Source organism: Schistocerca nitens, chromosome 2, assembly GCF_023898315.1.
Source record: "Schistocerca nitens isolate TAMUIC-IGC-003100 chromosome 2, iqSchNite1.1, whole genome shotgun sequence".
In the NCBI taxonomy this organism is placed as follows: domain Eukaryota; kingdom Metazoa; phylum Arthropoda; class Insecta; order Orthoptera; family Acrididae; genus Schistocerca; species Schistocerca nitens.
The window spans coordinates 903,481,424-903,505,304 of record NC_064615.1 but is presented as its reverse complement, the minus strand read 5'-3'; positions in this window follow the sequence as shown (position 1 = coordinate 903,505,304).

Below are 23,881 nucleotides of genomic sequence, written 5' to 3'. Positions count from 1 at the left end.
CCAGCCATGCCAATACGTCGTACAGAGGTGATTGTCTACTAAACATAAAAAGGTTACACAGTTAGTTAAATCAGATATATTCAATGAAATAGCCTACAGTTCACAATCCTACTTACTTTTATAAATATAAATTCATTACAGAATCGAGTGCCTAGTGTGGTTGCAACTCGCAGTATTCTTCTATAACATGAAAATATGGCGGTGTGCCAGACAATAAAATAAAATACGTGCTTCTCGCACCACTTCTACCTGAGCTCTCTCCTCTCTTAATCAAACATAAGAGTAACGTAATTATTCTTTTGTCTTTATCAGCGACACAGCGCTGCAGTTGTGTGCCATAGGCTTTATTTATTAGTCACTGATTATTTATTTAATTAATATTTCGCGTTTCCGCGGAAACTCACGCTCGGCATGCAAATGTGCCTTTATAAGGCCACACTCAAAATCCAAGACACAGGGCTTAAGCAAGAAATTGAAATACAGGGTTTTCCTGGAAGTTTGACCCAAGAATATTTTTAAATCTTCAATGTAAACAGGCCCTAGCAATTTAATTTTAATGGAAGTTTGCTGGCGGCCGCATATTAGGCAATAAGAAGAGTTTTAATCAAAAGACAGAAGGCCTTATCTTAAAACAAAAGCATAACAATATTATGCCTTAAGGGCTAATGAGACATTAAAACTCACTGACACTCGGCTGAAGGCCACACATCAACCAAATAACTAAAACGCAAACAGGGAAATTACTATTTAACACACAAGGAACGGTGCTCAGAAGTTTCCAAGGGTCGGCCTGGGATTGTAACACTAACGCACGTTTAGGTGAGATAGGCAGCCTGTCCAACGACTGCTTAATCTGAAGACAACACAACCGACAGACAGCCAACCGACCAATGAACAAGATCAGTTCCACTCCACGCAACCAACAAAACGACCACAAGATATCAATACAACGACACACAGAATATTGGCACCCACAAGGACCAAAAACTACCTCAGTTGTCGAACACGACAGCAACAACACGACGAGAAAAATACACTGCCTAAATTACGTCAACGACCAGGGCAGGTAACAGGAACGTCAACGGCCTCAAGGCAGAAGATACCGCTGGTGAACTTGAATAACAGGGAATAAATTAAGTCAAGTTAAACTCCACAGGAAGATGGCTGGAATCTTAGCCGACTTAAATACGCACATGTTGTTGCTCGCTGGAATGTCCCAAACCGACAAGCAGGATCAAACGAAGAAATGTAAACAATTGAGGCTCGATAGTAGGTTAAGTGAGGACTCAACTTTCACGTCCAACGTCGGTGGGCGACGAACTTCGTAGCACTCGCTAGCAGCACCTCACACTCCAATCGCGCGTGCACGCCGCCAGCGGCTCCGGCCTGTCCCCACGCGACCGGGATTTCCTTGCTGCTCCACGCCGACCGACCGACTACTCAAGCCCTGAAACGGTGGAAAGACCAAATATACGTCGGCCTATGAGACGACCAACCTGACGACCAACCAACAGTCGTCCCGCTCCAGTCTCCCTCCGTTGAACAGTTCATGTGTGTCGCCAGCGTTCGGTGAGCACTGGCTGTCGGCGCCTCACCGGCGCTCCGTCCCCAACTTCACTGCTGCTGAGTCCCGACTGCACTGCTGGTCCGTCTCCAACTGACTGACTTCCTTCGGTCCGACGACATTCTGGAGACACTGGCTCAGGCCCAACCATGCAGAGGGAACACAACCAACATCTCTGCACATGAAGGAACCGACCCAAATACACGTCGTCGACGAGGTGGCTGACTGAACGACCAACCAACGGTCGTCCCCAATGGTACTGGCTGTGCGGACCTCCCTGGGCTCCGTCTCTAACTGCACTGCTGCTGCGTCCAGACCGCCCTCCTGGTCTCCAACTGACTGCCATCACGACAACCCGGAAATACTATCAGTCGCTCCAGAGATGGTACGACAGTGCTCATATCGATACGTGCTGCTGCTGCCGCTCACGGGCAAGTAAGGTAGGAAGTTAGTGAGGCCAGTAAATGGAATAAGAAAACGAGGCAGCAGTACCGTAACAGAAAATGACAAACAATAAATGGCATGAACATAAGCCGTGCACGGCTCATAGATGAATGCTGAAATACTCGCTAAGACACTGTCCTGATATTCTCTGGCGATTGTCCAGTGATTGTTTTCAAATACTGGCTGGTGACTGGACCTGTTCGTCTCCTTATATTCACGTTTGGCACATGGTTGTCCACTTAGGAACTATTTGTGTGTCGTAAGGTGGTTGCATAACATAGTCCTTGTCATATGCACCCTGCCTGGGGTCTAACCTTAACTACGTCGCACCTGAATGGTAGGCACCTCAGCGCTATTCTATGTAGGCTGTTTCCCACATCTTATGAAGGACATGGTATATTTTACAATCGAGCGTAAAAGATTAAGACTCCTCTGCACACAAGGACAAACGCAGGCGTGACATTTGAATCACCGGCTGCAGTAAAATCATTTGTTCCACCAATCCAATAGGGACAGATCGTATCAACACGTCTTCTTCTTCGTCTTTCTTGGCTCTACAGCTCATAATGAGCCTTGGCCTCTTCTATAATTTCCTTCCATCTCTCTCGGTCCTTTGCCAATAGTCACCAGTTTCTATAGCCATCTTCCAAAGATCTTCGATTACTGCATCTTCCCATCTGGCTCTTGGTCGACCACGTCCTCTCTGCCCTCATGGCTTTCCTTGTACTATTCTTTTTGGTACTTCTGTATCATTCATGCGAGCCACATGTCCCGCCCACCTCAGTCTGTATGATTTCACTATCCTTCTGATGGGTTGGTCATTGTATATGATATTCAACTCATGGTTGTATCTCCTCCTCCATCTTCCTCCTTCACGGACTGAGCCGATAATTCGAAGTACCTTTCTTTCAAATGCATCCAGTGTTTCAATATCTTTAGTTGTTAATGTCCAGTGTTCAGAGGCATATGTAAGCACTGGACGTATAAGTTTTTGTTTTGTTTTTTTGATCAGTCTGCTGACTGGTTTGATGCCGCCCGCCACGAATTCCTTTCCTGTGCTAACCTCTTCATCTCAGAGTAGCACTTGCAACCTACGTCCTCAATTATTTGCTTGACGTATTCCAATCTCTGTCTTCCTCTACAGTTTTTGCCCTGTACAGCTCCCTCTACTACCATGGAAGTCATTCCCTCATGTCTTAGCAGATGTCCTATCATCCTGTCCCTTCTCCTTATCAGTGTTTTCCACATATTCCTTTCCTCTCCGATTCTGCATAGAACCTCCTCATTCCTTACCTTATCAGTCCACCCAATTTTCAACATTCGTCTATAGCACCAAATCTCAAGTGCTTCGATTCTCTTCTGTTCCGGTTTTCCCACAGTCCATGTTTCACTACCATACAATGCTGTACTCCAGACGTACATCCTCAGAAATTTCTTCCTCAAATTAAGGCCGGTATTTGATATTAGTAGACTTCTCTTGGCCAGAAATACCTTTTTTGCCATAGCGAGTCTGCTTTTGATGTCCTCCTTGCTCCGTCCGTCATTGGTTATTTTACTGCCTAGGTAGCAGAATTCCTTAACTTCATTGACTTCGTGACCATCAATCCTGATGTTAAGTGTCTCGCTGTTCTCATTTCTGCTACTTCTCATTACCTTCGTCTTTCTCCGATTTACTCTCAAGCCATACTGTGTACTCATTAGACTGTTCATTCCGTTCAGCAGATCATTAAATTCTTCTTCACTTTCACTCAGGATAGCAATGTCATCAGCGACTCGTATCATTGATATCCTTTCACCTTGTATTTTAATTCCACTCCTGAACCTTTCTTTTATTTCCATCATTGCTTCCTCGATGTACAGATTGAAGAGTAGGGGCGAAAGGCTACAGCCTTGTCTTACACCCTTCTTAATTCGAGCACTTCGTTCTTCAGCGTCCACTCATATTATTCCCTCTTGGTTGTTGTTCATATTGTATATGACCCGTCTCTCCCTATAGTTTACCCCTACTTTTTTCAGAATCTCGAACAGCTTGCACCATTTTATATTGTCCAACGCTTTTTCCAGGTCGACAAATCCTATGAAAGTGTCTTGATTTTTCTTTAGCCTTGCTTCCATTATTAGCCGTAACGTCAGAAATGCCTCTCTCGTCCATTAAATTTTCCTAAAGCCAAACTGATCGTCACGTAGCGCATTCTCAATTTTCTTTTCCATTCTTCTGTATATTATTCTTGTAAGCAGCTTCGATGCATGAGCTGTTAAGCTGATTGTGCGATAATTCTCGCACTTGTCAGCTCTTGCCGTCTTCGGAATTGTTTGTGGATGATGCTTTTCCGAAAGTCAGATGGTATGTCGCCAGACTCATATATTCTACACACCAACGTGAATAGTCGTTTTGTTGCCACTTCCCCCAATGATTTTAGAAATTCTGATGGAATGTTATCTATCCCTTCTGCCTTATTTGACTGCAAGTCCTCCAAAGCTCTTTTAAATTCCGATTCTAATACTGGATCCCCTATCTCTTCTAAATCGACTCCTGTTTCTTCTTCTATCACATCAGACAAATATTCACCCTCATAGAGGCTTTCAATATATTCTTTCCACCTATCTGCTCTCTCCTCTCCACTTAACAGTGGAATTCCCGTTGGACTCTTAATATTACCACCGTTGCTTTTAATGTCACCAAAGGTTGTTTTGACTTTCGTGTATGCTGAGTCTGTCCTTCCCACAATCATATCTTTTTCGATGTCTTCACATTTTTCCTGCAGCCATTTCGTCTTAGCTTCCCTGCACTTTCTATTTATTTCATTCCTCAGCGACTTGTATTTCTGTATTCCTGATTTTCCCGGAACATGTTTGTACTTCCTCCTTTCATCAATCAACTGAAGTATTTCTTCTGTTACCCATGGTTTCTTCGCAGCTACCTTCTTTGTACCTATGTTTTCCTTCCCAACTTGTGTGATGGCCCTTTTTAGAGATGTCCATTCCTCTTCAACTGTACTGCCTACTGCGCTATTCCTTATTGCTGTATCTATAGCGTTAGAGAACTTCAAACGTATCTCGTCATTCCTTAGTACTTCCGTATCCCACTTCTGTGCCTATTGATTCTTCCTGACTAATGTCTTGAACTTCAGCCTACTCTTCATCACTACTATATTGTGATCTGAGTCTATATCTGCTCCTGGGTACGCCTTACAGTCCAGTATCTGATTTCGGAATCTCTGTCTGACCATGATGTAATCTAATTGAAATCTTCCCGTATCTCCAGGCCTCTTCCAAGTATACCCCCCCCCCCCCTCTTGTGATTCTTGAACAGGGTATTCGCTATTACTAGCTGAAACTTGTTACAGAACTCAATTAGTGTTTCTCCTCTTTCATTCCTTGTCCCAAGCCCATATTCTCCTGTAACCTTTTCTCCTACTCCTTCCCCTACGACTGCATTCCAGTCGCCCATGACTATTAGATTTTCGTCCCCCTTTACATACTGCATTACCCTTTCAATATCCTTATACACTTTCTCTACCTGTTCATCTTCAGCTTGCGACGTCGGCATGTGTACCTGAACTATCGTTGTCGGTGTTGGTCTGCTGTCGATTCTGATTAGAACAACCCGGTCACTGAACTGTTCACAGTAACACACCCTCTGCCCTACCTTCGTATTCATAACGAATCCTACACCTGTTATACCATTTTCTGTTGCTGTTGATATTACCCGATACTCATCTGACCAGAAATCCTTGTCTTCCTTCCACTTCACTTCACTGACCCCTACTATATCTAGACTGAGCCTTTGCATTTCCCTTTTCAGATTTTCTAGTTTCCCTACCACGTTCTAACTTCTGACATTCCACGCCCCGACTCGTAGAACGTTATCCTTTCGTTGATTATTCAATCTTTTTCTCATGGTAACCTCCCCCTTGGCAGTCCCCTCCCGGAGATCCGAATGGGGGACTATTCCGGAATCATTTGCCTGTGGATACACGTTACGTGTCTTTAATGCAGTGGTTTTCATTGCCTTCTGCATCCTCATGCCGTTGATCATTGCTGATTCTTCCTCCTTTAGGGGCAATTTCCCACCCCTAAGATAAGAGAGTGCCCTGAACCTCTATCCGCTCCTCCGCCCTCTTTGACAAGGCCGTTGGCAGAATGAGGCTGACTTCTTATGCCGGAAGTCTTCGGCCGCCAATGCAGATTATTTATCAAAATTTAGCCAGTGGCCGGGATCGAACCCGGGACCGAAGACGTTTTGATTATGAATCAAAGACACTACTCCTAGACCACGGTTATTTATAGATAGTTAATTTAGTGGTACGAGTCAGGAGCCTTGAGGATAGAAGTCTTGTTAGGGCAAAGTAGGCTCTATTGGCTAGTATTCATAGCAGGTATCTTTTAGATGCGTAACTGTCAAGCCCAGGTACTTGAAATGTTCAACTCTCTCAAACATACCAACGGCAAAAATACGTGGAAAGGATCAGAGAATACATAAATATTATTAACTATGTTGACCCAGTAGTTTATGGTCCCTCTTGAGGGATGAGACAGTTAACGTGTCCCTCAGGTCACAGTGCATGTAGTCGACGTGGTTGCCTTTGGACGGATCCTGAGGGCTCACTGCCCCCCGCTGCCTCCATCACGCGATTGATCGCGCAACTGGCGGGGCTCTGAAGTGGCGACTGGCTTTCAGCGCGGACAATAGCCGAGCTGTTATCATCTGACGTCGGAAAACGGCGCCAGACCTACAACCTGCTCGCGTTCGTGGAAACCTGGCGTCATCGAGCAGAGCTGTGTGTCACCTCGACGACAGTCGATTAACGTGGCGCCAACGCGCACAGGAAACGTGCTGGAAGGCCAGAGTTGCTTCAAGCGCCTCTATCCACTGCTTACACTTAAGCCCTTACTGCCATGTGTCGCGAATTGGTATCATCCCGAAGTAATGCTGATAAATGCAAAATTAACGGTTTTTTCAGCTCCAGTGATGGAAGCTGCAAATCCTACATCAAGTTACCAGCGCCTCTGAAGTGTGCTACCATTTCCTGAGAGTTTCGGGTACTTTTAGAGCGACTTGCTGTTTCGACCTTTCTTCACGACACACATACGAGAAGTTATCGTTATTGTTTGGAGAATTAAAGCTAGATGAAGAGGTAAGTTCAGTTCTGAACATTATTTATTTGTTGTATAGTACCTGTGACGTAACCTAAGTCACATTTTGATGCAATAAACTAGTTGCAAGCGCAATGCCTCATTACGCATCTGTGTACCTTTGTGGACGCATGCCTGACCCGAAACCAAGTGAATGGAGGCAAATATTTCTGTTAATTTACAGCACTAGAATACTTCAGTGACCAGCTGCATTCATAATTTACGTATACTAATTACAGGTTACCAGTTCTTCATATGAACATCCTACGTCAACATTGTTTTGACTGATTGATTATATTTCACTTTTGCAGCGATGTGTAAATTCTAACAGCTTGCTAATAAATTGCAGCTTTTACTTTCTTAGTGATGTATCCTCGAATTTCTGTGCTTCCCGAAATGCAAACAGATACTCGAATTCAAATCCAGAATAGCAGAGGCACTCTGAAACCAGGGTAAAGACGTGATAAAATAGAGAGGGGTAACCCTTTAGCCAGTATAAGGGCAGAACTACTATCCAAGAACCAATAGGATACAGTAACACCAGCTCAAGGTAAGTCTACCAGAAGTGATGGGGCAGGTCATTGGCCCAGGTTATAGACACAAGGCAAAGATGTAAAATACTAAACTGTAACGGACGGACAGTATTCATGTGTAGTAAGTGTAATGTTCATCTGTGTCTCAATAAGAGAATGAACTGTTTCTGAGAAGTTTACGAATAAGACTGTACTGTATTATACAGGGTGGTAAAAAATAGTCTGAGAGCATTGTAAGTGCGTTGCACGGTAGGTTGTGTAGAGAAATAACCGTTCAGAAAAAATTGGATATGTTGCACCGTTCCCGAGTTAATTAGCCTGAAATTAGCCAATTAGGCCGTTGGGAGCGCAAATTCAAGTGGTCCGCCAGAGACGGTGGCTGCCAATCGTATTTGAGCCGTGGTAACTTCATTTCACCTTTCTTCCCCTTAATTTACTGGCGCTCTGCTAGGCGGCAGGAATTACCGTTAGTTTAGTGTGTGTTATCGCTGGCACGGAGCCTTGAAAACACTCCGGAGCGTGTCGAGAGGGGAGTGTCTGGGTACGTGGCAAGAGGACAACATGGAGGGCGGTCGGCCGTTGTCTGTTTGTGCGGAGACCGGTTGGTTGCGAGTGCACCGTCATTGGCTTCACCCAAGTCTTCGCCACGCCTTTCAGTGTGCTTCAGTTAAATTGTCCTCCCTTATGGGCGTGAGACAGGTTTGTAGCCTCTCCCCGATGTCATTCAATCTGCATATTGAGCAAGCAGTGAAGGAAACAAAAGAAAAATTCGGAGTAGGTGTTAAAATCCATGGAGAAGAAATAAAAACATTGAGGTTCACCGATGACATTGTAATTCTGTCAGAGACAGCAAATGACTTGGAAGAGCAGTTGAACGGAATGGACAGTGGCTTGAAAGGAGGATATAAGATGAACATCAACAAAAGCAAAACGAGGATAATGGAATGTAGTCGAATTAAGTCGGGTGATGCTGAGGGAATTAGATTAGGAAATGAGATACTTAAAGTAGTAAATGAGTTTTGCTATTTGGCAAGCAAAATAGTTGACGATGGTCGAAGTAGAGAGGATATAAAATGTAGACTGGCAATGGCAAGGAAAGCCTTTCTGAAGAAGACAAATTTGTTAACATTGAGTATAGATTTAAGTGTCAGGAAGTCGTTTCTGAAAGTATTTGTATGGAATGTAGCCATGTATGGATGTGAAACATGGACGATAGATAGTTTGGAAAAGAAGAGAATAGAAGCTTTCGAAATATGGTGTTACAGAAGAATGTTGAAGATTGGGTGGGTAGATCACATAACTATTGAGGAGGTATTGCATGGAATTGGGGAGAAGAGGAGGTTGTGGCACAACTTGACTAGAAGAAGGGATCGGTTGGTAGGACATGTTCTGAGGCATCAAGGGATCACCAATTTAGTAATGGAGGGCAGCGTGGAGGGTAAAAATCGTAGAGGGAGACCAAGAGATAAATACACTAAGCAGATTCAGAAGGATGTAGGTACTGGGAGATGAACAAGCTTGCACAGGATAGAGTAGCATGGAGAGCTGCATCAAACCAGTCTAAGGACTAAAGATCACAACAACAACTATGTCCACGCTGTGCGCTTTTGGGTTCTGGCATTTTGCACTGGGATGAAACGATGGAGTGACGACGTCTTGGTGTAGCAACGGTTGGTGTCGCTCTCACTGAGATATACCCTCCTCCGTGACTCTCGCTGTATGAATCTGGAAAAAATTTTTCTCCCTTTGTAATTACTACTAACCACAACTAGTCTGCTTGAGTTTCATCCATTTAATGGTTAGTGCTTGTGACGCATGCGTAACAGTGGCTGCTTGCCATTATAAAGTGTGCTTGAAGGTTTGCCTTACTGTAGCTTGTTTACGCCAGAAGCTACCTAGTACCTTAAATCTGGTGGCTTTCAAATCGCCGTCCGCTTTGGCCGAGCGGTTCTAGGCCCCTCAGTCTGGAACCGCGCTGCTGCTATGGTCGCAGGTTCGAATCTTGCCTCGGGTATGGGTGTGTGTGATGTCCTTAGGTTAGTTACGTTTAAGTAGTTCTAAGTCTATGGGACTGATGATCTCAAATGTTAAGTCCCGTAGTGCTTAGAGCCATTTGAACCAATTTTTGCTTTCAAAGCAGTGTTATTATCCTGTGAGCCGGCAGGGCATTTGTCGTTACCCTACTGTTTAACGAAATTGGGTAGTTAATGCTGTTAAACTGTTCATAAGCTCTGCGGTAAATCTGGTCTATTAAGTGGTTGTTGTTTGACGCCTTGGGATATTTTCTTGGATTTATTGTTTAATCTCTTAGTTATTTTAAGGAAGTTTGCCGAATTAATATATGCTGTTCAAATTGTGCTTTAGATCGTTCTGAAGTCTAAGTACCGTAGAAGAGAAGCTTACTTGTAAATTAAGTACCACCTTCTAGAGGTAAGATCCTGTTTCTCATAGAAATTCGGCTTTGTGCAAACAAGTCTCTGGCTTTGTAGCCTAGGTGACCTGTTCACTGTTTTTCTATTTCAAGTAACTTCCTGAGATTAATGATTTCATCCTATTCAGTAAAGTTGTTTTGGAGGGACGTTTATTACGCCATCATTTTACCGTTTTCTCTTATGAAGCGGTGTTTACTCTGTGCAATTTTGAGTAACATTACTGACTGATTATTATGGAAATTTGAAGGTTTTATGCCATTAAGTTATTAAGGCGTGGGCGAATAACATGTTCTTAATTTGTATCTTTCAGCTCGTGTTTCACCTGAATGGCATTTGCTATCAGCTCTGAGTTTTACAAGTTGGGGGTCCGCTGTTTGGAGCGGCGCTTGGTCGAGGGGACCTGCTACTGTAACGCACCGGCATGTCATATTTTCGGAGTGCTTGTGGTTGCCTGACAGCACTTTAGTGTGCCGTTCTCGCTAGTAGTGGTCTTCTTAAGTTTGTTTATCCTACGCTCTTGTTTACAAGCTCTTATGTTACTATTTTCCGCCAAATATTTTACGTCTCTCTGAAATAGATAATATTATTCATTTTATCATTAACCATCCGATTTTCTAAATAAAATTATTTCAGTCTGTACTTCTTGTGCTAATATTTGGAAACTTTGAGATTAGTTCCTCTAGTGGTCAATGTTTGAGATATTTCTCTAATTATTTTGCTATCACTTCCTCACTGCATTCGTTACACACATGTAAAATAAAATGTTGCTGGATCGTAAATTGACGTTCATGGCTGGTATGTTCTGAAGACTGAATGTGTGGACTTGTGATTTACTAAATGGTTCAAATGGCTCTGAGCACTATGTGGCTTAACATCTTAGGTCATCAGTCCCCTAGAACTTAGAACTACGTAAACCTAACTAACCTAAGGACATCACACACATCCATGCCCGAGGCAGGATTCGAACCTGCGACCGGAGCGGTCTAGCGGTTCCAAACTGACGCGCCTAGAACCACTCGGCCACACTGGCCGGCTGTGATTTACTAATTGCAGCTACAGATACTCCTTTCAAAGGCTAGTCTGTCTAAGACTAAAATGAATTTAAATTTCCTTTCTTCCTTTTAAGAGTCGTAAGTGGCGATTTATTCTTAAGGTTTTGGGAGAGCAATTTTAATCATTCCAAGACCAAACTGCTTTAATTAAGAAACGTCTTGCCTTATTATTATTGATTTCTTGCTTGTGACTTGGGGCCTTTGATCAGTGGCTTAAACCGATTATTTGAAGAAAAAAGCCCTGTTCTCGTTCTTTGACATGCTTAAAATTATATTCCATTTATTACTGTATTGTGTTCTGTAAATAAATGTGAAATATCAAAGGAAAACTGATGCGATTATCGTGGGTCCGCCCTTCCATGTGTTCTTTTCCTTTCCCATCTTATCTTTGTAAGGAGATTTCTGTATTCTTTGTTTGGTTTCCTAAAACTGAACAAGTAAACTGGACATGGGGCGGTAGAAGGATCAAAACCGAGCCAAAGGCCAAACAGTCTGGTGTGCTATCGTCTACACTATGAGAACGACTAACACTAACTGTATCTGACGGTCGGTTTGAAGTTGAGAGCAAAGCGGCCTGATTGCCTAACTTCAATGTCAAATAACTCGAAAACGGCGCAACGTATAGTTTTTTTCCCCTTAACAACTATTTCTCATCAGTGTTCCATGCATCACCTTTACAAGCTTTTAAGAATGTTTGCGTGCGTACAATTAAAAATGGTTCAAATGGCTCTGAGCACTATGGGACTTAACATCTGTGGCCATCAGTCCCCTAGAACTCAGAACTACTTAAACCTAACTAACCTAAGGACATCACACACATCCATGCCCGAGGCAGGATTCGAACATGCGACCGTAGCAGTCGCGCGGTTCCGGACTGAGCGCCTAGAACCGCTAGACCACCGCGGCCGGCTGTGTACAATTATTTCAGATGTAGGCGACGATGTATTTTTCGTTTTTAATCATATAAATCTTATCTATGTCTCACTGAAATGTTAAATGTAAAGCTTTTGCTAAATGAAATTGAAACGATACTACTTAACAGCTGTTTTATTTATCCCTTAAATATAAAGGGGCTGGAAGGGCTGACCCAAGAAAGTGAACATTTCAATTCCAATGGGTTTATTAATTAACCACTTAAAATTTGACAAGCGCCACTCGGGCAAGATTATTTAAGAGACATTCATTACGTAAAGCGTGAGCACGTTAATAAATAACTTTAACAAACAACTCTCGTTAAGATACAATATTTAAGATCCCTTTTCTTTAACATTACATGCAGTCCACGATTTCCCAGCAAAATTGACAAGCCACTGAGGCTGAATTTAACCATGATTTTAACAAACAAGTCTAGTTAAGACACAGTATTTAAGACTCTTTTCATTAACATTACAAGCAGCCCACGGTTTTCCACCAAAATTGACAAAAGCCACTGAGGCTGAATTTAACCATAACTTTAACAAAACAACATTATTTAAAAACCCTTTCAATCCCAACTTTACATATAAAATAACGGTTGCCACACACAGATTAAACTTTACAGGAATGGTTCAAATGGTTCAAATGGCTCTGAGCACTATGGGACTCAACATCTTAGGTCATAAGTCCCCTAGAACTTAGAACTACTTAAACCTAACTAACCTAAGGACATCACACACACACATGCCCGAGGCAGGATTCGAACCTGCGACCGTAGCAGTCCCGTTTACAGGAATACTTAAAACATATTTATTAAACGTAAGTTGGGCAATCTTGGAGAGCGAACCAGGCAACGATTTTTTTTTTTTTAACCACGGACGGTGGAACCGACTGAGAAAAGAAATACTTAACTTCGAACCAAGACGTGGTTCCGTTTGCAACCCCACATCGAGTAGACCACCAAAATGTGAACCAAGCAAACGCTACAAAGGGGATCACACGAGCTCAGGTGAAGACCACCGGTCGTAAGCCAAACTTGTAATCTAAAGGGAAGCCCTGTGCTTCGGTTGCCCACTGTCTCAGCTCACTGAAACACAGATCACACCCAACAGAAAGCAGACAAACTTTTCTTAACCTTAACATTTAAGATTGACCATTAAAATACTCTATAAAATCAATGCTAAACAACAACTAAATTCATTCAGAAGTGCTTCCTTTAAGAGAAACAGTGCTTGATAAACAACACTAAGAGTGAGAAATGAACTGACTCAGGAAAACCGACACTCACTAAAACTTAATAACATATTTCTGCAAATACATCAATATTATGCGGAAGCAGAGCACAAGCCTTGGAAGCGGCCTCAAATGAAATCGAAAAAACACGAAATCACACGCCTTGCAACGTCTTACTGTACCAAGAGCGATGACAATGACAGTTAACTAAGCGCTCTTAGTAAATAGCGTACTTAACTTGGTGTCTTGATGCTGGGGCGATTTTGCGAAGATGTCAGACCATCACTTCGCAAGACCATAACAGCGTGTCCCTCCAAGGGAGCGGGCACATCCACAGCTCACGAGGTTGCCAGAGAGTGCACAGCGCCGGCCAACTCCCGCCGACTCCAGCACAACCACGTGACAAACCACGTGACAACCGCCGCCCGGACTCAGGCACGCCGTCTTCGCTTCTGTCCGCCAGCCAACTGCCGACTCGCGCACAACCGCGTAACGTTTCCAAAGCGTTGGGTCCTCTCTACCTACTCGCGGTCGGCCCTTATGTCTCGAGCCGGCCCAAGCCCAAAGACAAACCTCTGCACAAGGAATCTATCGTACTCATGTCAGAGATACTACTGGCGCCAGTCCCGCCTCGGCTCAGAAATTTTGTAAGCGTTTAATTTCTGAAATGTCTGTCGTCGCAAATATCCGAAGAAAACCAGTTATACATGACAGGTATAACATAACTTAGGTTTGACCTTATATTTTCTATAAAACTTCATTACTGTTTACAAAATATTATATTTCATTTTTTATTTGCAGTAATTATTCATTCATGTATTGTGGGGGAAACATCAGCGTTCCCGCAAGACGTTGGTATCATTGAGTCAAACTCGCTGCTCCGAACACCATAGGTCGTGTGGGAAATGCAACTACGAGTAGTTCTCGCAAGTAGGAATGAAATCAGGAAGTAGCGATTCCTCGACAACGAGGTCATCTGCTTCTACATCTACATCCATCCTCTGCAAAACTATGTGAAGTGCATAACTGAGGATGCTTCTCATAGTTCCACTAACTAGCATTCCCTTCCGTCCCATTCCGTGTGGAGCTCGGGAAGAAAGGCTGGTTGAACTCAGAAACCCTGTTTCTTAACCTCATATTTCGGGCATATATCTCCACTCCATATTTTGAGTGAGTCGACGGACTGAAACTCCAGCACTCGATCCGCGTTTTTAAGCCCGCGGACCGCGTGTTTGGCCATAGTTACACAAGCACCAGAGGTGTTGTTCGGCAGTAAAAAGAATTTATGGTTACACGGTCGATGCACGGTGCTATATCCATGTGTTACTAGGAGCTGCACTGTAGAAACATCTTGGCGAGTTTATTAAAGGAAGGTCCGAATTTGACGAACTGGCTCGGAGCACTATGGGACTTAACATTTGAGGTCATCAGTCCCCAGAACTTAGAACTACTTAAACCTAACTAACCTAAGGGCATCACACACATCCATGCCTGAGGCAGGATTCGAACCTGCGACCATAGCTTTCGGGCGGTTCCAGACTGTAGTACCTCGAACCGCTCGGCCACCCCGGCCGGCTATTTGACGAACTGCCTGGGTTCTCTGTTAATTAAATTCTTTGTCAAAAGAATTTCATCTGCTTCTTTCACCAACGAGTCTGGCTTCTTAGTTTGGCGAAGAATTCTGTTCGTCTTAACCTACCCCCTCTGCTCATGCCACTACAACCCTGCCCACACACCAAACTTCTCATCTCTTTCTGTCATCCCCGTATTCACATCAACAGCTATCTTCATCTCTATAGAGACCATCCATTGGGCTCCTATATTTATAGCCACTATCTTCGACCATAGAGAACACTTTAACTTTTCCCCTTCTCAACACCTTTTTTTTCTGCGGTTCAGTCCCCATATTTTTAGTGAAAGTGCGGTGCTCGTTTCTAAAGGACGTCAACTTTTCTGTGGCGTGTTTTAAATTTACAATACGGGCAAAAGAAGTGAGGCATCTAGAAAGGCAGCAGGCAACTAAATAAAACTCCACGGATTTGAGGGGTTACGTGAAGTTATTTCAGTGATTACTAACTCGAGTAAAATTTAGAAAGTGCTTGGCGGTATGGGCCCACACATCAGTATCACGTTGCATCCCTTCTGGGTTGGGTGGATGCACTAAGTCGGTTGGAAATAGTGTCAAAAAGCCGTTGGTCCCTCTCTCGAGATAACTTTGGCGACAGCTATTGTAACTGGTCTTTAATATCCTTGATAATCGGGCTGAGATAGAGTTGAGTTTCAAGCTATTCCCAGACGTGTTCTGTTGGGAATAGGTATGGGGATCTTTCTGGCCAAGCGATTACCTCAACATCACTACACACTTCATAGAAACATGCGCCATGTCTGGTAGAGCACTGTCCTGTTGAAAAATCGCATCACGATACTGCCTGCCATACGAGAGGTAACGCACGAAGAGGCAGAATGACCGTGACGTACTGTTGTGTCGTCAGAGTTCCCTCAAGCACTACCAGTCGTGACCTGGACTCATAACCGAAGGCTGTGCCTCTTCAAAACATTGGAAGAATGGCACCTCTCTCCAGGTGGCCGCCATACTCGCTGACGATAGTCATTCGGTCTATAGCAGAACTGTGGTTCATTGCTGAAAGCAATGCGACGCCGTTCATCAGCAGTCCAAGCTTTCCAGTCACGGTACCACGTCTGTGTGGTGTTCCGTTAACGGCAGTGCACGCATGTGACGATAATCCCCTGGCCCGACTGCTGCATGGCACGGTATGTTCCAGGGAATCCACTATTTCTCTTCAGGTAACAGGGGCACATGTGATGGAGTTACGAAGCGCTTGCAACACAATGCGGAGATCCCCCCTTGTGATGATCAGATGTGGTCCACCGGAACCTTGACGACGAGTAAGCTTGGGCCGTGCGGCACTAACGCGCGGCTTTTCGTGCGGGAAGGAGCACCTGCTCCCCGACACGGATCCGCCCGGCGAACTTGTGTCGAGGTCCGGTGAGCCAGCCAGTCTGTAGTTGGTTTTTAGGAGGTTTTCCATCAGCCACGGCGAATGCGGGCTAGTTCCCCTTATTCCGACTCAGCTACACAATGTCGGCGATTGCTGCGCAAACAAGTTCTCCACGTAATCGCACACCACCATTACTCTACCACGCAAACATACGGGTTACACTCGTTTGGTGTGAGACATTCCCTGGGGAGGGGTCCACTGGGGGCCGAACCGCACAATAACCCTGGGTTCGGTGTGGGGCGGCGGTGGGGTGAGGTGGACTGCGGTAGTCGTCGTGGGGTTGTGGACCACTGCGGCTGTGGCGGGGAGGAGCCTCTCCGTCGTTTCTAGGTCCCCGGTTAACATACATAGATCCAAGCTTACCCTGACGTTCCCATGCAGTTCAACATCGAGCCGCTGTCACTTCTGTCTGCCCCGCAAACGATTCGTCAAGCAGGCCAAATGAAGGCCTGCAACGATGCCCCTTTCAAGATCCTTCAAGTGCCGCTAACGCTGTGTTACACGAGTACGCGTCATTTCCGTGTCCTTCACAGTTATCACTCAACACTTGACGCTGTTCACACTCACAAGGGAACCTCCCCATCGCACCCCCCTCAGATTTAGTTATAAGTTGGCACAGTGGATAGGCCTTGAAAAACTAAACACAGATAAATCGAGAAAACAGGAAGAAGTTCTGTGGAACTATGAAAAAATAAGCAAAATGTACAAACTGAGTAGTCCATGTGCAAGATAGGCAACATCAAGGACGGTGTGAGCTCAGGAGCCCCGTGGTCTCGTGGTTAGCGTGATCAGCTGCAGAATGAGAGGTCCTTGGTTCAAGTCTACCCTCGGGAGAAAAGTTTACTTACTTTATTTTCGCAAAGTTATGATCTGTCCGTTCGTTCATTGAGGTCCCTGTTCACTGTAATAAGTTTAGTGTCTGTGTTTTGCGACCGCACCGCAAAACCGTGCGATTAGTAGACGAAAGGACGTGCCTCTCCAATGGGAACCGAAAACATTTGATCGCAAGGTCATAGGTCAACCGATTCCTCCACAGGAAAACACGTCTGATATATCCTATACGACACTGGTGACGGCATGTGCGTCACATGACAGGAATATGTTGTCGACCCACCTAACTTGTACACTTGGCGAATGGGTAAGAAGATTCTTCTACCTTGCCCGATTTAGGTTTTCTTGTGGGTGTGATAATCACTCCCAAAAAAGTGATGAAAACATAAGCGTTTGTCACATAAACTGAAAATAAAAAGTTAAACTTTTCACCCGAGGGGAGGCTTGAACCAAGGACCTCTCCTTCCGCAGCTGCTCACGCTAACCACGGGACCACGGCACTCCTACGCTTGCTGTTTCCTTGTTCTTGCCTATCTTGGGCATGGACTACTCAGTTTGTATATTTTGCTTATTTTTTCATAGTTCCACACAACTTCTTCCTGTTTTCTCGATTGATCTGTGTTCAGTTTTTCAAGGCCTATCCACTGTGCCAACTTATAACTAAATCTGAGGGGGGTGCGATGGGGAGGTTCCCTTGTCAGTATATACGCTTATCAGGCCTGGTAACAACACTGAGCAAGAACAACATACTGTAACTACCTGGAAGATTAAAACTGTGTGCCGGACCTTTGCCTCTCGAGGGCAAACGCTCTATCGACTGAGCTACCCAACAACGATTCACAACCAGTCCTAACAGTTTTAATTCTGCCAGTACCTCATCTGTTATCTTACAAACATGTTTCCGCAGTATCCTTTATTACAGGAGTGCTAGTTTTGCAAGTTTCGCAGGAGAGCTTTTGTGGAGTTTGGAAGGTAGGAGATACTGGCCGAAGTACAGCTGTGTGGAGGACTCGTGAGTTATGCTTTAGCAGCTCAGTCGGTAGAGCAATAGCCTGTAAAAGGCAAATGTCCTGAGTTCGAGTCTTGACGTGACACACAGTTTTAATCTGCCAGGTAGTTACATATCAACGCACACTCCGCTGCAGAGTGAAAGCCCCATTCTGAGGGTACTATTGTATTTGGTGGCCGTTCTGCCTGTCATAAGAATTACAACTCTAATCATATTTTTACCAGGCGATGGTTGTGTATGTGTACGAACTTACACTTACATCCGATCATATCTTCTGGGTGCTCCATTTTTTTTGTCAGGTAGTCTGTTAACTATTTTTATCTTTGCGTTTTAGTCTCTCCATTTTAATTTAAAAAACAAAGATAGTGATTTAAAATTACGTAAATACCATAGAAAATTCATCTTTTTACAGGTTTTAAAAACATTTTTAAAATGTTTCAGATTTTAATTTATTTTTTTCTCCCTTAAGTATATTTTAAAGGCTTTTCGCTGAAGAGTGGGGTGTTGTTCGGCTGGCAGCGCATCCTTTTATAGAGTCCCCATGCCAATATGTAATAATAATATTTTTTGCAAGTGAAGTGAGACATACAAAAAATATAGAAAAGTCTTGTGACTATGAAATGCTTAAAGAGAGCGTTTTATGCGAACTGTTCCGAAAATTAATAGTTTAAAAAACAGACAATAATGATGTATTTGAAAAATAAAGATCATTGTACTGATAAGTGTTCATCTGCGGTCTTCAACCACTTTGTATATATGAAGGTTTTTATTCTCTCTCTGTCTCTCTCTCTTTGGTTGTCTTCCAAAGAGCTATAACGTATGCGGCTTATCCAAGTCTGTAATGTAATTTCTTGAGCTGATGTCACACACATACTAAATTTGAGTTGACTTGTTTATAGCCGGCCGGAGTGGCCGAGCGGTTCTAGGCGCTACAGTCTGGAACCGCGCGACCGCTACGGTCGCAGGTTCGAATCCTGCCTCGGGCATGGATGTGTGTGATGTCCTTAGGTTAATTAGGTTTCAGTAGTTCTAAGTTCTAGGGGACTGATGACCTCAGCAGTTAAGTCCCATAGCGCTCACTGCCATTTTTTGTTTTTTTGTTTATAGAAGTGCTGAACCCTTGTCAAATGATCCCAGTTTTCAGAACTATAGCATTGTCTGCAGTGGAGCGAGAACACCACCGCTGCAGCGCTGCAGTCTGCCGCCATTACGCAGCTCATTTAAAATTTGCGTTATTGTTTTACAGGCGCACTACTAACAGCGCAGAGAGTTTAATAATTTTCCTTTTAGCAAAGCTGGAGACCTGTACCAGGCAGTTTAATGACGAAGTTGCCAGTCATTTTAAGGTACTGTGTGGAATTAGGCCATGGCATATACTACGTCTAAAGGAGAACGACTTTCATTACAAATAGTGAACATGATATTTCACCCAACACGCTGGAATGCAACGTGACAGCTAAAAGCTTATTTATTTTGACGTATAATTGTCAAGGTGTATTTGGTCGTCTTTTAATGTGTTCGTAAGATATCAATCGTATGTGGCTTAGAATTTGCACAGCATTGCAAGACTCATTGTACTGGTTTATTAGTTGTAGCAATATTACTCCATATATAGACGACTGTTGACCACTTCAGGTACCTAGGAAGTATTTTTAGTAATAACAACAGAACAGATATACAAATAGATGCCCGTTTATCAACAGCAAACAAGACACTTTTTAGTTTCATCAAAATTCTAAGAAAAAGATCACTTAGCAGTAACTTCAAAATCCGCTTATATCAATCGACCATTATACCTGTGATGCTATGTGGATGTGAAACATTAATATTTAGAAAGAAAGATGAAGAAAAACTGTTAATATTCGAAAGAAAAGTACTAAGGAAAATTTTTGGACCTGTATACGACGAAAATAACATGGAATGGAGAATAAGAGGAAATGAAGAATTAAGAGGGCTGTACAAACACAGTAACATCGTCGAAGTGCCCAAGAGGAGAAGGTTGAATTGGGCAGGCCACATAGTAAGAATGACAGAGAATAGACTACCTAGAATGGCATTCAGCAGAACAATAGAAGGAACGAGAAGAAGAGGGAGACCCAGAATCAGATGGCGGGATAACATTCGGGAGGACACAATGAGGATGAACAGCAGCAGCAACTGGACAAACAGGGCATTGGACAGGCAGAAGTGTAAGAGGCTCATAGAGCAGGCATGTGGTCGATAAGACCCTTGCCGGCCTGAGTGGCCGAGCGGTTCTAGGCGCTTCAGTCTGGAACCGCGCGACAGCTATGGTCGCAGGTTCGAATCTTGCCTCGGGCATGGATGTGTGTGTCGTCCTTAGGTTAGATAGGTTTAAGAAGTTCTAAGGGGTAGCGTCTTTGATTCATAATAAAAAAAAAGTCTTCAGTCCCGGGTTCGATCCCCGCCACTGCCTAAATTTTGATAAATAATCAGCATTGGCGGCCGAAGACTTCCGGCATAAGAGGTCAGCCTCATTCTGCCAACGGCCTTGTCAAAGAGGGCGGAGGAGGGGATAGAGGTTCAGGGGACTCTCTTGTCCTAGGGGTGGGAAACTGCCCCTAAAGGCGGAAGAATCAGCAGTGATCAACGACATGAGGATGCAGAAGGCAATGAAAACCACTGCATTAAAGACACGTAACGTGTATCCACAGGACATGTGGACTGTAATTGAAGAAGTGTCATGATGATCTCTCCATTGGCAAAAGATTCCGGAATAGTCCCCCATTCGGATCTCCGGGAGGGGACTGCCAAGGGGCAGGTTACCATGAGAAAAAGATTGAATAATCAAAGAAAGGATAAAGTTCTACGAGTCGGGGCGTGGAATGTCAGAAGCTTGAACGTGGTAGGGAAACTAGAAAATCTGAAAAGGGAAATGCAAAGGCTCAGTCTAGATATAGTAGGGGTCAGTGAAGTGAAGTGGAAGGAAGACAAGGATTTCTGGTCAGATGAGTATCGGGTAATATCAACAGCAGCAGAAAATGGTATAACAGGTGTAGGATTCGTTATGAATACGAAGGTAGGGCAGAGGGTGTGTTACTGTGAACAGTTCAGTGACCGGGTTGTTCTAATCAGAGTCGACAGCAGACCAACACCGACAACGATAGTTCAGGTACACATGCCGACGTCGCAAGCTGAAGATGAACAGATAGAGAAAGTGTATGAGGATATTCAAAGGGTAATGCAGTATGTAAAGGGGGACGAAAATCTAATAGTCATGGGCGACTGGAATGCAGTCGTAGGGGAAGGAGTAGAAGAAAAGATTACAGGAGAATATGGGCTTGGGGCAAGGAATGAAAGAGGAGAAAGACTAATTGAGTTCTGTAACAAGTTTCAGCTAGTAATGGCGAATACCCTGTTCAAGAATCACAAGACGAGGAGGTATACTTGGAAAAGGCCGGGAGATACGGGAAAATTTCAATTAGATTACATCATGGTCAGACAGAGATTCCGAAATCAGATACTGGACTGTAAGGCGTACCCAGGAGCAGATATAGACTCAGATCACAATATAGTAGTGATGAAGAGTAGGCTGAAGTTCAAGACATTAGTCAGGAAGAATCAATACGCAAAGAAGTGGGATACGGAAGTACTAAGGAATGACGAGATACGTTTGAAGTTCTCTAACGCTATAGATACAGCAATAAGGAATAGCGCAGTAGGCAGTACAGTTGAAGAGGAATGGACATCTCTAAAAAGGGCCATCACAGAAGTTGGGAAGGAAAACATAGGTACAAAGAAGGTAGCTGCGAAGAAACCATGGGTAACAGAAGAAATACTTCAGTTGCTTGATGAAAGGAGGAAGTACAAACATCTTCCGGGAAAATCAGGAATACAGAAATACAAGTCGCTGAGGAATGAAATAAATAGGAAGTGCAGGGAAGCTAAGACGAAATGGCTGCAGGAAAAATGTGAAGACATCGAAAAAGATATGATTGTCGGAAGGACAGACTCAGCATACAGGAAAGTCAAAACAACCTATGGTGACATTAAAAGCAAGGGTGGTAACATTAAGAGTGCAACAGGAATTCCACTGTTAAATGCAGAGGAGAGAGCAGATAGGTGGAAAGAATACATTGAAAGCCTCTAGGAGGGTGAAGATTTGTCTGATGTGATAGAAGAAGAAACAGGAGTCGATTTAGAAGAGATAGGGGATCCAGTATTAGAATCGGAATTTAAAAGAGCTTTGGAGGACTTACGGTCAAATAAGGCAGAAGGGATAGACAACATCCATCAGAATTTCTAAAATCATTGGGGGAAGTGGCAACAAAACGACTATTCACGTTGGTGTGTAGAATATATGAGTCTGGCGACATAACATCTGACTTTCGAAAAAGCATCATCCACACAATTCCGAAGACGGCAAGAGCTGACAAGTGCGAGAATTATCGCACAATCAGCTTAACAGCTCATGCATCGAAGCTGCTTACAAGAATAATATACAGAAGAATGGAAAAGAAAATTGAGAATGCGCTACGTGACGATCAGTTTGGCTTTAGGAAAATTTAATGGACGAGAGAGGCATTTCTGACGTTACGGCTAATAATGGAAGCAAGGCTAAAGAAAAATCAAGACACTTTCATAGGATTTGTCGACCTGGAAAAAGCGTTGGACAATATAAAATGGTGCAAGTTGTTCGAGATTCTGAAAAAAGTAGGGGTAAGCTATAGGGAGAGACGGGTCATATACAATATGTACAACAACCAAGAAGGAATAAGAGTGGACGGTCAAGAACGAAGTGCTCGTATTAAGGAGGGTGTAAGACAAGGCTGTAGCCTTTCGCCCCTACTCTTCAATCTGTACATCGAGGAAGCAATGATGGAAATAAAAGAAAGGTTCAGGAGTGGAATTAAAATACAAGGTGAAAGGATATCAATGATACGATTCGCTGATGACATTTTTATCCTGAGTGAAAGTGAAGAAGAATTAAATGATCTGCTGAACGGAATGAACAGTCTAATGAGTACACAGTATGGTTTGAGAGTAAATCGGAGAAAGACGAAGGTAATGAGAAGTAGTAGAAATGAGAACAGTGAGAAACTTAACATCAGGATTGATGGTCACGAAGTCAATGAAGTTAAGGAATTCTGCTACCTATGCAGTAAAATAACCAATGACGGACGGAGCAAGGAGGACATCAAAAGCAGACTCGCTATGGCAAAAAAGGCATTTCTGGCCAAGAGAAGTCTACTAATATCAAATACCGGCCTTAATTTGAGGAAGAAATTTCTGAGGATGTACGTTTGGAGTACAGCATTGTATGGTAGTGAAACATGGACTGTGGGAAAACCGGAACAGAAGAGAATCGAAGCATTTGAGATGTGGTGCTATAGACGAATGTTGAAAATTAGGTGGACTGATAAGGTAAGGAATGAGGAGGTTCTACGCAGAATCGGAGAGGAAAGGAATATGTGGAAAACACTGATAATGAGAAGGGACAAGATAATAGGACATCTGCTAAGACATGAGGGAATGACTTCCATGGTACTAGAGGGAGCTGTAGAGAGCAAAAACTGTAGAGGAGCAAATAATTGAGGACGTAGGTTGCAAGTGCTACTCTGAGATGAAGAGGTTAGCACAGGAAAGGAATTCGTGGCGGGCCGCATCAAACCAGTCAGTAGACTGATGACCGAAAAAAAAAAAAAAATGTCTAGGGGGCTGATGACCTCAGATGTTAAGTCCCATAGTGCTCAG